The following is a 13,607-nucleotide window of genomic DNA, read 5'->3' as shown; positions in this document are numbered from 1 at the left end:
TAAAAGTCTTTTCGATCACGTTCTTCCTAGTTATGCACTCCGAGAAATGATATAGCTCATCTTATCCATTTTGAATAAACGCTTTGGTCACCACCCCATACTGGACCCCAACCAGCGATTTAACCATTCCGGCCACACTGTGACGTGGTTGTCTCTTGCAATACAAACATGTGCACGCTCAGTACCTAACTCTTCCAGGAGGGGCAGTATCGTGTTATATACACTAGTGGATTGACAAGCTTGTTTCCTCAACCGTTCTCTTGAGTTCACTTAACTTCTCTGAGTGGTTATCATGAGTTGGATTTTGAAAACTTTCATTTATCTCTTTTAAACTGTTCCTTTCCAAGTTCGAACTTTGAAGGAATGTGTTGCAAAGATGCTACATTACAGGGTTATACTGATGCCATGCAGTCATAGTTGTTTACTTTTATATTACAGTGTAGTAGTAATACTACTAGTGATGGTATTGATAGTGATGTCAACAAAAACAACAACAAAAATAATAACAACAACAATAAAAGTTACATTTATAAATACTTTTTCCTGAGGATAAAAAGAGCTGGAGACTTTACCTTTAGTATTGACATCTTTCGTAGGATGGATTTATGAATATCCATGTAGGCTCAGGTCTGATAGAATTTACAAGTTGATTTGAAATGAGATAAGATAGCAAAAGGGTAGATGTAATTAGTGTGTTACAGAGCTAGGTGTCAGCTGTTCTTCAGAATTGTAATACTACTAGTGATGGTATTGATAGTGATGTCAACAAAAACAACAACAAAAATAATAACAACAACAATAAAAGTTACATTTATAAATACTTTTTCCTGAGGATAAAAAGAGCTGGAGACTTTACCTTTAGTATTGACATCTTTCGTAGGATGGATTTATGAATATCCATGTAGGCTCAGGTCTGATAGAATTTACAAGTTGATTTGAAATGAGATAAGATAGCAAAAGGGTAGATGTAATTAGTGTGTTACAGAGCTAGGTGTCAGCTGTTCTTCAGAATTGTAAAAATGTAATCAGGTCAAACACACCTCTCAAAGGGCAAGACACGTCATGTTGCGTAACCAATATTGCAGTACATGTATGTTCTCTGTCTTTGTACAGATAGAAAGAAGATGACTTGTACTCAAAGACACTACATGTATGGTAAAAGTTTTTTTAATTGGAAGTCTTTCTGCTCGAATTTCTTTCAAATTTAAACACAAAACAAAATAGCTGCAACGTACCTGTGTTAGCAGCTTCGATCATGGTATAAGTTGTTTCATTGGAAGTCTTTCTGACCAATTTTCTTTCACATTTAAACACCAACAAAATAACTGCAATGTACATGTGTTAAGCAGCTTTGTTTCAATTTACAACTCAGTGCGAGTATTGGCAATGAATTGGAGCATTAATCCCCAGCTTGATTAGAAGAAAATTAGTCTCCATAGCTGCCCTACTGTGAACTCCACCTCGTCTCACCTCGTCTCACAGAGGCTGTGTGTTTCCCCCCTTTGCAGAGCCTCATCGCTGTAGATCGGACCATTGTGGCCTTCGTGTTGAACTCGGTCGGTCCGCCCGCCCGCCTCTCTGTTTTAACCAGCCCCACTGACCTTCTGGCTATTCTAAATATTAGCTTCCCTTCTTTCTCTTCTCTGCGAGAGGTTTAAGTTCGGGGCGGGAGGAGAGGTGAAACGTGTCTCTGATCAAGCCCTGGATGCATGCATAGTGGATACTCGATGGAGTGGTCGAGGAGACAGGATAACGATTGAACCTTGGAGTGAAGCAAAGAAATACCCTAACCAAGCTCGTATTATCCAGAGCACATGTGCAACATAGATAGTTGGACCATTAAATGCTAGCCTTTGTGCCTGCCGAGTATCTGTTATTAGATAACGCCCAAATATATATCAGTAGTCCATGACCTATTTGAGTTGTTTGGTTTTCCATCAAAGCTTGCATCTATATTTATAGCCATGTATATCCATGCTTGTTCCCAGGGTCCATACTTAGTCTGTCTTTAAATAGACCCCTCTATGTGCAATATGCAGTTTCCTGATCCCTCTCAGGGCACCCTCCAAGTGTAAATTTTCTTGAGGGGTTTCTTTTCAGATTATAACAACTCACAAAGAAGGACATTCAGGGTGCTGACAATTTGTAGAGGCCACTCGAGCCATATCTGTGTAAAATCATACAGAGCCCTTGTGTAGTTTTAAATGAGGCCCTAACAGGACATTGAAGGTTCTCTAGTACATTGAGGGCCTATCTGCTCTTGTAGTACTTGGGTAAAATAGATAATCAAGAAGTAACATCCAATCTTCCCATTGTCATGGACCAGTCACTCTCATAACACGTTCACATCTTATGCTGATTAATAAATATATTATTTGAAATATGAATATAATTACTTTTGGTTTGCGAGTATACTTGATATGCAAGCTATAACATGGCAGGTCAGCTGCACCTTCTGTTAACCCTAGAACCTCTCCACCCCTTGAAGAGAAAGAATCAATATGCGGTTTAATAAACTTTGGGATTCTATACACCACTGCTGTTGATGGTTTGTCCAGTATGACTGGCATTAATTACCAGCTTTTGTAGAACCCTCTGGCAAGGTGTGTAAGTAGTGAGACAGGGAGAGAGGGTAGATTTGGTGACAAGTGTTTCATGCAAAAGGGCATCAGTTTACATAGAGATGGCACTTTGAATGGTATGTTCAGAGCTAGAAGGGCATTAACTCTGTGTTAAAGTGTAGGAGTAATGCCTTCTGGCTCTCAATAGATGGTATATTCTCAGGCTCTAGACCTCTCAAAATGAACTTGAATAGAAATAGTTTTAGGAGTTAAAGGTACTATGGAGTTCATGTTTCACTTATGATTACCATGAAATATGGCTAATAACTTTTGTACTGTGATTAACCGGATACAAATAAGACCAAGATAAAAACAAGTCTATTGAAAAGGCGTTTTTGCAAGAAATTGTATCCAACTGATCAGAAGAGTTCATTTGCAAAAGAAAAATACAATTTGATATCCATATCAAATTTACATCTGTTGAACAAGTTGAACTTTGGAATCCAAACAGTCAGACATGAACTTTTGATATTTGATATGTGTGGAAATACAAAAAAAAAAAGTATGAAATATGTAAGGAATGGATATGATCTCTTTCACTCAAAAAAGTGGAATATGGGACCCCCAAAAAGGATCATACATGAACATAAGAGAACCAAAGAATTGAAGATGTGAGGAATGGTTATGTAACTGTAGGGAAAAATGAGAGAGTGAAAGATGGGAGGGATGCCCCTCCTTGAAACATCAATAGAGTCATGTCCTTGGGCTGCATCAGGTTCACTGTATAAATACTTGGCCCTGGGCATCTCTCATCTTTGACATTTCACTGCTTTTTATTAGCTTTGAGAGTTAGCCCTTGTCTTGTTGCGTTCAATTTATGCCGGGGGAAAATGGGATGTCATTTTGTACAAGGAGAACCAAGTGACGCTACTTAGATGGACATTCATCACATTCATCTTATTAGGAATTGTGTAATGACACTACTACACATTCATGAATGTTATTGTACAATCCAAATTCTATACATGTGTCAGAACTTGTTGATGGTTTTATAATATTGATCTTGTTCATTTATTTGATTAGGCAACTAGATATTGGCACTTTATAAATTCCTGGATTGGATTGGATTGGATTTAATGATACATTTAAGTATATTTCAGATTAGGATGCTCATATGTTAATTGAATTTTAGCAAGTTTAACCACCAAACTATTGCAAACTTTAGCAAACATCATCATCATCATCATCATCATTGTCAAAGACTGACAGTCTCAACAACATTAAATATAATTGTCGCTCATATTTGAATTTCAACCTCTCCATGTTCTGTTTTGATTTGACAATCTTTTAAATTTCTTTCAAGTTCACTCTATGAATCACATTCTCAAATTCTTAGGAGCTTTTTTTAGTGTTAGAATGATGGTTTCAGTTTAATAGTATTCTAAAACAAAAAAAATTACATGGACTTCGCCAGCGCTTCGGGGGACATGTGTGGAAATTGACCTTTCTCCGCAGGTTTCATGAATTGCAGATTAAGTCCCAAGGAATGGACAGATCAGACTTGTGTTATGCAAGTACACATACATGTAGGCTTGCCGCTCAAAAGAATAAGCAATCAATTTTTAAAGTGTGACTTTAACACATCTTCTACATGAACAATGTTAATGGGAGTACATAAATGTACTATTTAAGAAAATCGGCTGTTCACAAATAATCAGGAGAAATTATTCTGCTGCACAGAGTGAATGATCCCCTTTATGAAAATTAAGCTATGTATACTACAGATAAAAAGAAAGCAAACCATATATTCAAAAATGGTCGATTGAACACCATCAAATGCCACCTTTATAATGTTAGATCAAGCAATACGACAGCCCCCTGAAATAGTGATTTAAGTGATTTATAGTGTCTCATGTCAAACATCCCAGTTGTACAATTGTCTACCATGTCTGCCATGAAAAGGGTGTATTTTCACAAGGCTGTTGTTGTTACTTTATCCCAAGGCATTTTGCAGTCTGATCTTACATGTAAGTTACATTTTATGCTTACAATTCTTTTGCATGTGATACTTGTGATCATGAAATACATTTCCTTCTGCATTTCATATTGTCCTGCTGGGAGTAAGGAGGGTAAGGTAATATCTGTATGTCAAAGTATAGGTGTATGCATTAGTGTCTTTCTGGTTTTCATCCTAATGTCTTCTATAAGGAGGACATTGATGTTCTGGTCAGTACGACGGGTCAAACCCAATGAGAAAATTGATTGAAAACTGATACTGTTTGATGTATTGGGTCACTCCTGTATTCGGGTATGCATCTTGCACCCACCTACGCATAGCCTGGAGCAAGTCAGACGTGTGCGACGATGGCTTGTCTTCAACTTCCTCTCGCTCTCTACAGGAGTGTCTTTTCGCTCGTCTTAAAGGCTGTGGTTAAATTTTCATGAATAATCCAACCCACGAAAGTACAGTGGTTTTGATGTGGCCTACAATGACCAAATATTATTTAAAACTTGCAAGGAACATTTCAGACATGCGGTGTGTTGAAGTAATAATATGTAAAGATGTGAGTATTTTAGTAATGCGTACATATATGTTTGTTTCAGTTACCGATATTGATTCAGTTCGTGGAGTTTTGGTTGTTGATAACCGATACTGTAGCAGCCATCACTTTATTAATTTGTGTATTCCATTTCAAGTGGTAACTGCCATATATGACAGAGTAGAGGTTCAGAAGAGCAAGTGGCTTTACTTTCCCTTTTGATCATCTGATACTCCTGGAATACTTCAGCCATTTTATGTCCCTTCACACCCCCTCAATTTCTCCCATGTGCCTCTCATGATTCCCTTCATGCCTTCAGTTTTTAGTTCACACGTTTATCACCTCACTCATCTCCGCGCCCCCACAACGCCCCCTCCTCATCTCGGTCTCTTCCTCTCCCTCTTCACGTACGTCTATTCAAGCTCTCTAGATTTTTCTTCTTCGAGAAAAAGAAGTACACTCATGTCTAGGATAAATTTAAGGAAGTTCTTGTATTTGGACTAGCGTTATTATAAGATGAGTCATGATATTGGAAATGAAGAGAGTGATTAGCCTGGAATATATAGGTAATATAGGGCCTGTCATCATCAGACCGCAGTTGTGAAATAACCCGCTATTTTCAGACTCTGAATATTTTCCCATAGAAACTGCGTTTTCACCAGACCGATACGCTCATCACAAACTAGCTCAGACAGGCGCATTTTAGACCGCTACTTACTAGACGGGCTATTTGGGAAACAAGACCAAGTTTTCTCAGGATATTTTCTCAGGATATTTTCTCAACCAAATAGCCTGCTAATTGCAACTTTGGGCTGATGAAGTTGCGAATTAGCTGGCTTATTTGAGATCGGGCTAGTTAAAATAGCAGGTTGTTTTGCAACTTTGGTCTGATGAGGACAGGCCTAGTGAGACAGACTTGCTTAGCCAGACGATGATTAGAGGAGTTTCATGGAGATATGCAGTTAATGTTGCTCTTGTCTGTTCTTCCCTCGGGCCATTTTTCATGGTGGAGATATGTGGTGGAAATCAAGGCATACACAATTTTCAGGATTGATCCAAACAAGATGGGATAAGATGCCACATATACATGGATTGCTGCTTCGTGATAGCATTTATATGATACTAGAATCATATTATGTTTACTGAATAACATTGTTTACTTGATAACTTTGTCTTGCTTGATTTCCTCTTCTTCTTCAACCTTTCATGGTTTTTCCTCAGCAATTCCTCTCAAACATGCCCTTAACAACATATTTACTACCACCCTTTTTGTTGAAAAAATGAAAAATCACTGAATGTGACCATTTATGTTTATGTTCTGGTATCACTGTATTATGACCTCTCATCAATAATTCAGTCATTTCTGTGTACAGTACCGGTAGGCTAGAAATATTGCTCTTGGGACCCCATCTTATAAAGAGTTACAATTGATTCAAAACAATTACAAATCTATACTAAAGATATACGAGTTTGTAAGTGTGAGATTGATTGGAGGAATTCCAATCAATCTGGAGCATTAGCAACCCTTTAAATGACAAGTTACTGGTATTCTATTTTAACGATCAGTGGCAGTTTTAGGGGGTGTCCTCCCTTATGGTACTTCCCCCCCCCCCCCCCCCCCCCTCCAAAAAAAAAAAAAAAGAGGAGAAAACGATATGGGGAGATGGGAAAGCCTCCTGCCTCCACCTCTTGATTCCCTCTAAAAGATATTTTAAATGTTTAGTTTGTTGTTTGTTTGCTTACATGTATATGCTGTTAGCACATTTGGAGACACAAAAAAGACGGAAAGATGAAGATGGATGTATATATAGATTTTTAGAAATATTTTATATTATTTTCAGAGACAGGCAATGTCATTCAGCTGTCCCTAATAAAGAAATGGTTATAAAATAATAACGCTCATCAAATAGTGAGGACTAGGACAGTATTCTAGCTGTGAAAAGGAAAAACTGTCTGGAATCAGGCGAAGAGGAAGCTGTGAATAGTGGTAGAATGGATACTGAGGGAGACCCACTGTGTAGGGTAATCGATTATACATCTCGCTTTATACCTGTGTTGTTGATGCCTTCATGAATAGAGGAGAGAAAGCAATTGAATCCTTCCCTCTCTCCCTCTCTCTCTCTCTCTCTCTCTCTCCCTCTCTATCTCTCTCTCTCTCTCTCTCTCTCTTGCTCTCCCGCTGCATCTACTCTCCCCCCTTCCTCTGCATCTCCAGCTTTTTCTTTACCTTTTTTTCTCTTTACCTCTCTCCATCTCCGTCTCAACTTTGTAAAATTCTCACTTTAGATATTATTATTCTTTTTCTTTCTCTCTCCCCTCTCCCTCATCCTCTGTCTCTTTTCCATTTCGACTCCCACTTTGCAGAATGCTCTATCTCATGTTCTCTCTCTTCCTCCTTCTCTTTCTCTCTTCCTCCTTTTCTTTCTCTTTTCCTCCTTCTCTTTCTCTCTTCCTCCTTCTCTTTCTCTCTTCCCCTCTCTCTTTCTCTCTTCCCCTCTCTCTCTCTTCCTCTTCCCTCATCTCCATTTCTCCCTGTCTCTCCATTTTTCTTGCTCATATCGAATGACATCTCAATCTTTCTGCACAATGTGGGTTCCTATATATATCCTACTGACAGGTGATTTTTTTTAAGCGTTAATGGGAATAAAAGTGGTAATGACTGATTGTAAAAGGTGGAGATATTGCTTCCCAAATGACGATTGCCTCTTGCAGATGTCAAATAAGGCCAGAGAGAGATAGAGCGAGAGGGACAAAAAATATGCAGCTATTTAGCCAATGTGACTTGGCACACACCCTTTTCTCCTATGCCTTTGTGGAAGTAGATGTAATGTCAGTAAAAGGCTCCTTCCAATCGCCAAAGTCGTTTGTGAAATATGCACTGCAGCCCTGTTTTAAAAGCTCTGGTTTTTATTAAAAAGAATTCTTCTTAGAATTCATCAGCTATCAAAAGTAATGAGAAATTCTCAAAGATTTCATGAAGTTGTATAAAGTTGTAACTTCAAGCACATTACATCTACTTCCACAAAGGCATGATTTGTTACATGAATAGCTAGTATGGTAAAGTCCCCTCAAAGCTGTAGCTCACAAGAATTGTTTGTTATTATTAGTGAAAGATAGGTAGCACAACTTTGATGTGTTCTTTTCCACGCACTTGAGGCCAAATTTACGGATATACAATTTGAACCTATTCGGTTTTAGACAATGAAAGACAATCGTGCTCAAGATTTCATAGATTTATTAGAAAGGAAGACAAGCTCATTCACAGTTTGACCCGAAATCATTTTTTCATCCGTGTATCCACCTCATCAGATATACTCCCCTGCCATTTGGAAACATGATTTTTCCAAGTTGAGATTTATCAACTAGAATCAAAGGAAACTGATAACATAGTATTGGGGTTACTGGGTTGTGAACTGTACTGTCAACCAAGTTCAAGTTAAAGGAAAGATGAAGTTGGGAGATGTGTCGATAAAGAAATGGGTTGATAGTGAGTCATTGGAGCTGAGCTGAGTCACATTCTAGATCAATACGTCAGTATGCAACTGATTAAAACCCATGTCGGCATGATCAAATTGGCAACAGCATATTGTGTCAAGATGGTGTGAAATTATTGATCATCGAAGCGCAGCTTATTTACACTAAATTTCATGTTCACAATGATGCATCGGAGTGTAAAGTTGGCTTTAGAATGTTTTTTCATGTCTTTAATTGATACCATTATTGAAAAAAGAAATTGCATTTGTCAAGTACGTGTATATGTTCAACTATAGGGATCAGATGCAAAATAGACACATTTGCTTTGTATTCGGATATTGCACTCTTTTGTAATCGCTTATTAATTGCACTGTAATGTGCTCGTGCATGAAACATCACCTGTATTTTAAAGATTACATCATTCCCTAGAAATCTTAATGAAAAAAATCACAGGAGTATGTACTGTGTTATTTGACTTAGTTGTGGCTTTGGCTTGAATAATTCTGCGGCTACATACCCTTACTTCACGTGCTTACAGCCGACAACTACATGTATTTTGTGCAGCAGATGATGCAGAATTGCTTGCGTTCAATTTCTGAGACATGAAGCGTATGTAAGATTTGAATAGTACATTTGAGAAGAGAGATTTATGATATCTATTAAGCCAATCAAATGTAATTTGCACACTTGAATAAGCAATGCAATAAATCAAATACAGGACTTAACACTTTGATTTCAGGACTCAACGAATTGATAGCGCACCAAACTGTAGAGGAGTAGTTTTCCTGAGGAAAATGAAAATGATCATGTTGTCTTGATAAGACTTTGGATCCATCATTGTTGGCACATCTGCAACAAAAGTCCCATTTTATGTCATTTTAATATGATACACTTGATGTAAAACTTGAATATTTGTTTTCCCTCATTCTTTCTTGGAAAATTTGCTAAGTGCACTTAAATACTGCTTTTAAATGTCATGTGTGTGAAGGAAGTCCTTGAACATGATGTGCTTACAGGGATGGGAAGAGGACAGGAGGCATTCAAGAGACTGAAAGGGTCGGGAGGTCAAACCATTCCATTGTTACGTCATGTAAATCGTGTGTGCTGGTGAATACAATCGGCTACTTGCGGCAAGAATTCTGAAAGTAACCTTTAGAATTGAAGATATGTAACAAAAAAATCATGACAGCATGACTAATGGTTATGAGTTTTGCACTACATGGAGTATCTTGCAAACTTCATGTCACGTATACATTCAAGATCAGATGTAATTTACAGCATGTTTAGGCATTTGTGTTCAATGATCTTTCTGTTTACAAGTTTGTACGCTGTTAAAGTTCGTCTTCAGGGAAATTCCCCATTAATTTTTTAACAGAATTTCTTTGAAGTGGGACACGATATCCGACAAGGATCTGCTCAAGTTGGCTCAGTTTACCTCCCACGTTGGTGAACTAACCGGCGGAAGTAGTTCCATTGAAAGAAAACCTATCCTTGCTATGCCCACAGTTCTTGTACATGTAAGTAAGCCTGGTGCCCCTGAATGGGTCAGGTTTCTACCAAGAAAGAAGAGCTACATGTATGGCCAGTGGCTCTTCCCAAATAACATATTTTGGCAGACTGTCTTCACATCTACATCGGATAAACGTTGTAATGAAAAGCGACAAAAAAACATGAGGAGATGTAAAGCAATTGGTCAACATGTGAAACATCATGTCATTAATAAACAAAATCAATGTAATGTGTTACAGGCTTTTCAGTTGAATACCTTGTCTGGTATGTCCTATGTAAAACAAAAGGAGGGGGAAATGTCTGTTTAAAGCCTATTGACTTTACATAGTTGCTGCCATGTGTAAGCCCATGTGACATGATATAGGGGACAGGGGAAATGAAATGATTTAGTTGTCAGAAAAAGAAAAGAAGAAAATTGGAATGACGTCAAACACTTTTGCACGAAGACATTTGAATGGAGACATCAAGAAATTATTGATTTTCTATTACCCTAAGTACACTCTCTCATTAGGCATGCGCAGACATTTCATCATAGCTCTGTTCCGCTAATTTCTTCAATTTTCATGTTTACCTGAATTAATGCAAAGTGTTGACGTGTTTGTGAAAACCAATGTGGTTGATTGATTGAATTAAAAATGGGGGATCAATGATCATACAAAACATCCGACTCCCCCTCCCCCACCCACCCACCCACCCACCAAGGGAATGTAGTTGATTTCATTTTACTTCATGAACCCCATCAAGCGAATGTAGCTGGTTTCATTAAAGGGATCCGGTAACTTTGTCTCAGATTCTGAAACAAAGTCCTGGATTTAGCTCATACTGCAATGATATGCAATGATAATTATAAACCTTTAGGTCAGTCAGGAACCCCATGACTTTTACAAGCCGATCGCCTGTCTGATTATCAAGATATTTATGATTGGAAATCAAAACCAAATTTTGCGTTTGCCAAACAGTTTTCATAACAGTACAGTCTATTGGGGAAAACAAGTATGCTAAAACCGGTCACTCAAAGATTTTTACTTTTTTGAGGCACTTCTTGAACATTTTGAAGAGTGATTTTTTTTAGGGCTTCAATATTACACCATATTACAGACGCTGATAACACGTAGGGCCATGCATCTCAGATTTAACATTGTTAAATGCCTTTAAACACTGTCTACTTCATGAAGTGACCTATGTCCAGCCAGCAGTCAGCCATGAAGCGAACCTTGCGGAGGGTCACATCCCAGAGGGAGCCTGATTTCATTACGTCAGGAATGCAAGAAAGAGAATCAAAACCCTTAATGAGATTTGGGAGCAACTCCAAGGTCAGCCCCAAGTTTATTTAGGCTCTGACTCCCATAAGGCGATCCTTCTAGTTCAGAAGGGATTTTGTAACATTGATAATGGGTTTGTGGGTTGCTTCTGGGAGATCCGTTGCAATGGAGTTGAAGAATGTCTTTGGCTAATGAAGTTGAGTTTTAGTCTGTTGGGCGGTCGCTATGCCACTTGAATGGAGGAGACTTGATACAAATATTGGTAACATTTCTTAATTATGGAGTTCTTGTTTTTCTGTTAGCATGGAGAAATCTTGAATTCATCAAATCAAAGGAACTTCAGAAATGTCTAAACCAACTTCAGCCATACCAGTGACTAAGTATCAACAGATTCCCCCCCCCCCCCATAAATCTGATTGTAGACCGTGTTCGGTTCCTCAATATAGGTATTTATCTGCGTACCTTGTTAAGACTGTGTATGATGTTGTAATGTAGATCAGTCATGTCTTAATCTGGTAAATACATGTAATGTGATTTATTGCTTTTTGGTAGAGTAGATCATCTAACCAGTGGAAACATCACAAATCCAATTATTTCCCTCATTTGCATTCCCAATCAGTTGAGACTCACTGTGACAAAGCAGAAAGAATGTGAAGCATTAGAAAATCAATGCGATAAGGTTTTATGAATTTTAGGCTTCTTCTGCTATATAGATTCGTAGAAATGCCTACAGTCTTGATTAACAATTGCATTGCTCTGCAAAATTAAGCTTCAGTTAGTAGGCTGCTTTATTCCAGATCAAGTTTTTGCTTCATAATACAAATTGTAGCAAATTAGTATAAAGAAGTTTTTTAACCCGCTGCAGTTGTTCATCAGCTGACAATATTTTTGCTTCATTAATTCTAAAGAGCATATTGCATTTGATCTTCTGAGTTGCTCGATAGTGTTTAAACATTGCATACATTTACTTACAATACTGAATCTAGCATTATCCAATGCCAAAACATGCCATTGAATGGCAGCGTACACCACAGGCCTCAAGCTTACCTCGAGTAATTCCTTTTCTTTGCTCCCTGCTGTGGCGAGAATGCATTAATAACTTAATATCCTTCATTACACATGCAAGTTGCTATATTTAGTGCTTTGTTGGGCTGCTGAGAATTTGTAATTCTGCATTGTAGGAAAACTAATGTACATCTGCAACATAGAAAGAAATCGCCTCATATAATGCTTTTCCAATTGAAGTCTGTGCCACACTGCATTCAAAACTAATTTGGATTCGTCTAATCACTGACGTGTGTAAAGTAATTGGACTAAGAATTAAATTCCATGTTATTTTGCCACTGCCTGATAGTTTGGTAGATTTGATTAATACCCACGTAAGCAAATGACGTATTTAGTCTTTCACATTAATTTTATCCATATTCTGCCAAGGTATTTGATTGAAAACTATTTAAGACCAATGATTACTGTCAGTGGGAGACAAGAGTCGAAAAAGGGTTGAAATATAGGATTATAAAAAGGACTAAGGTCTATATTAAAATACTGATGAGACTTTTAGATTTTCCAAAAGTTCTCTTCTATTTCATTATCTTTTAAACTTTCTGCATTGTACATGTATCTAGGCGTGTTAGGTGCTATGTATCTTTTCATCTTTTAAGAGATGCTGACTTACACAAAATCAAATTAATATCTTGAGAATTGGTTCAATTGGCCTTTTCTGAAGGCAGGTGGTATATTTGAAGTTGATCCAGAAAGAAGAAAGAGAGTTATCAATGGGCTTTGAATAAGAGACAAGATTTACCTCTGACTGAATGGTTGTCTTTAGAATTAAAAGCATGATGGAGGAAAGACCCCCCACGCTGGCCCCGTCGATCCCGTACCCACACCCTTTTGCCCAAGTGGGAGAGCAGCGAGAGGAGAAGGAATCAGGGTTGGGAAAATTGATATGTTGAGCATGGGAAGGCATTGCCGACTAGAGTTCTACCTTCCCTTGAATCAGTATGTATTTATTACTACCTCAATATTACCACCACCACCTCCTCCCCTGCTGTACCGAATGAAACAAGACGTAGTAGTGATTGAGGAACACAGCGTATACATCAATGCATTCTCTATACTGGCATCTGCATCCATACACACATACACACAGAGGCCGACAGGACACACACACATACACTCATACACAGATGCATTTAAAAAGCACAGAGTGTCTGGTGATACTCACATTGGATGCATGCAGGCATCCTCTTCGATTTCCC

Source organism: Strongylocentrotus purpuratus, unplaced genomic scaffold (assembly GCF_000002235.5).
Source record: "Strongylocentrotus purpuratus isolate Spur 01 unplaced genomic scaffold, Spur_5.0 spur5_scaffold_6, whole genome shotgun sequence".
Classification (NCBI taxonomy): domain Eukaryota; kingdom Metazoa; phylum Echinodermata; class Echinoidea; order Camarodonta; family Strongylocentrotidae; genus Strongylocentrotus; species Strongylocentrotus purpuratus.
This window is presented reverse-complemented; position numbering follows the sequence as displayed.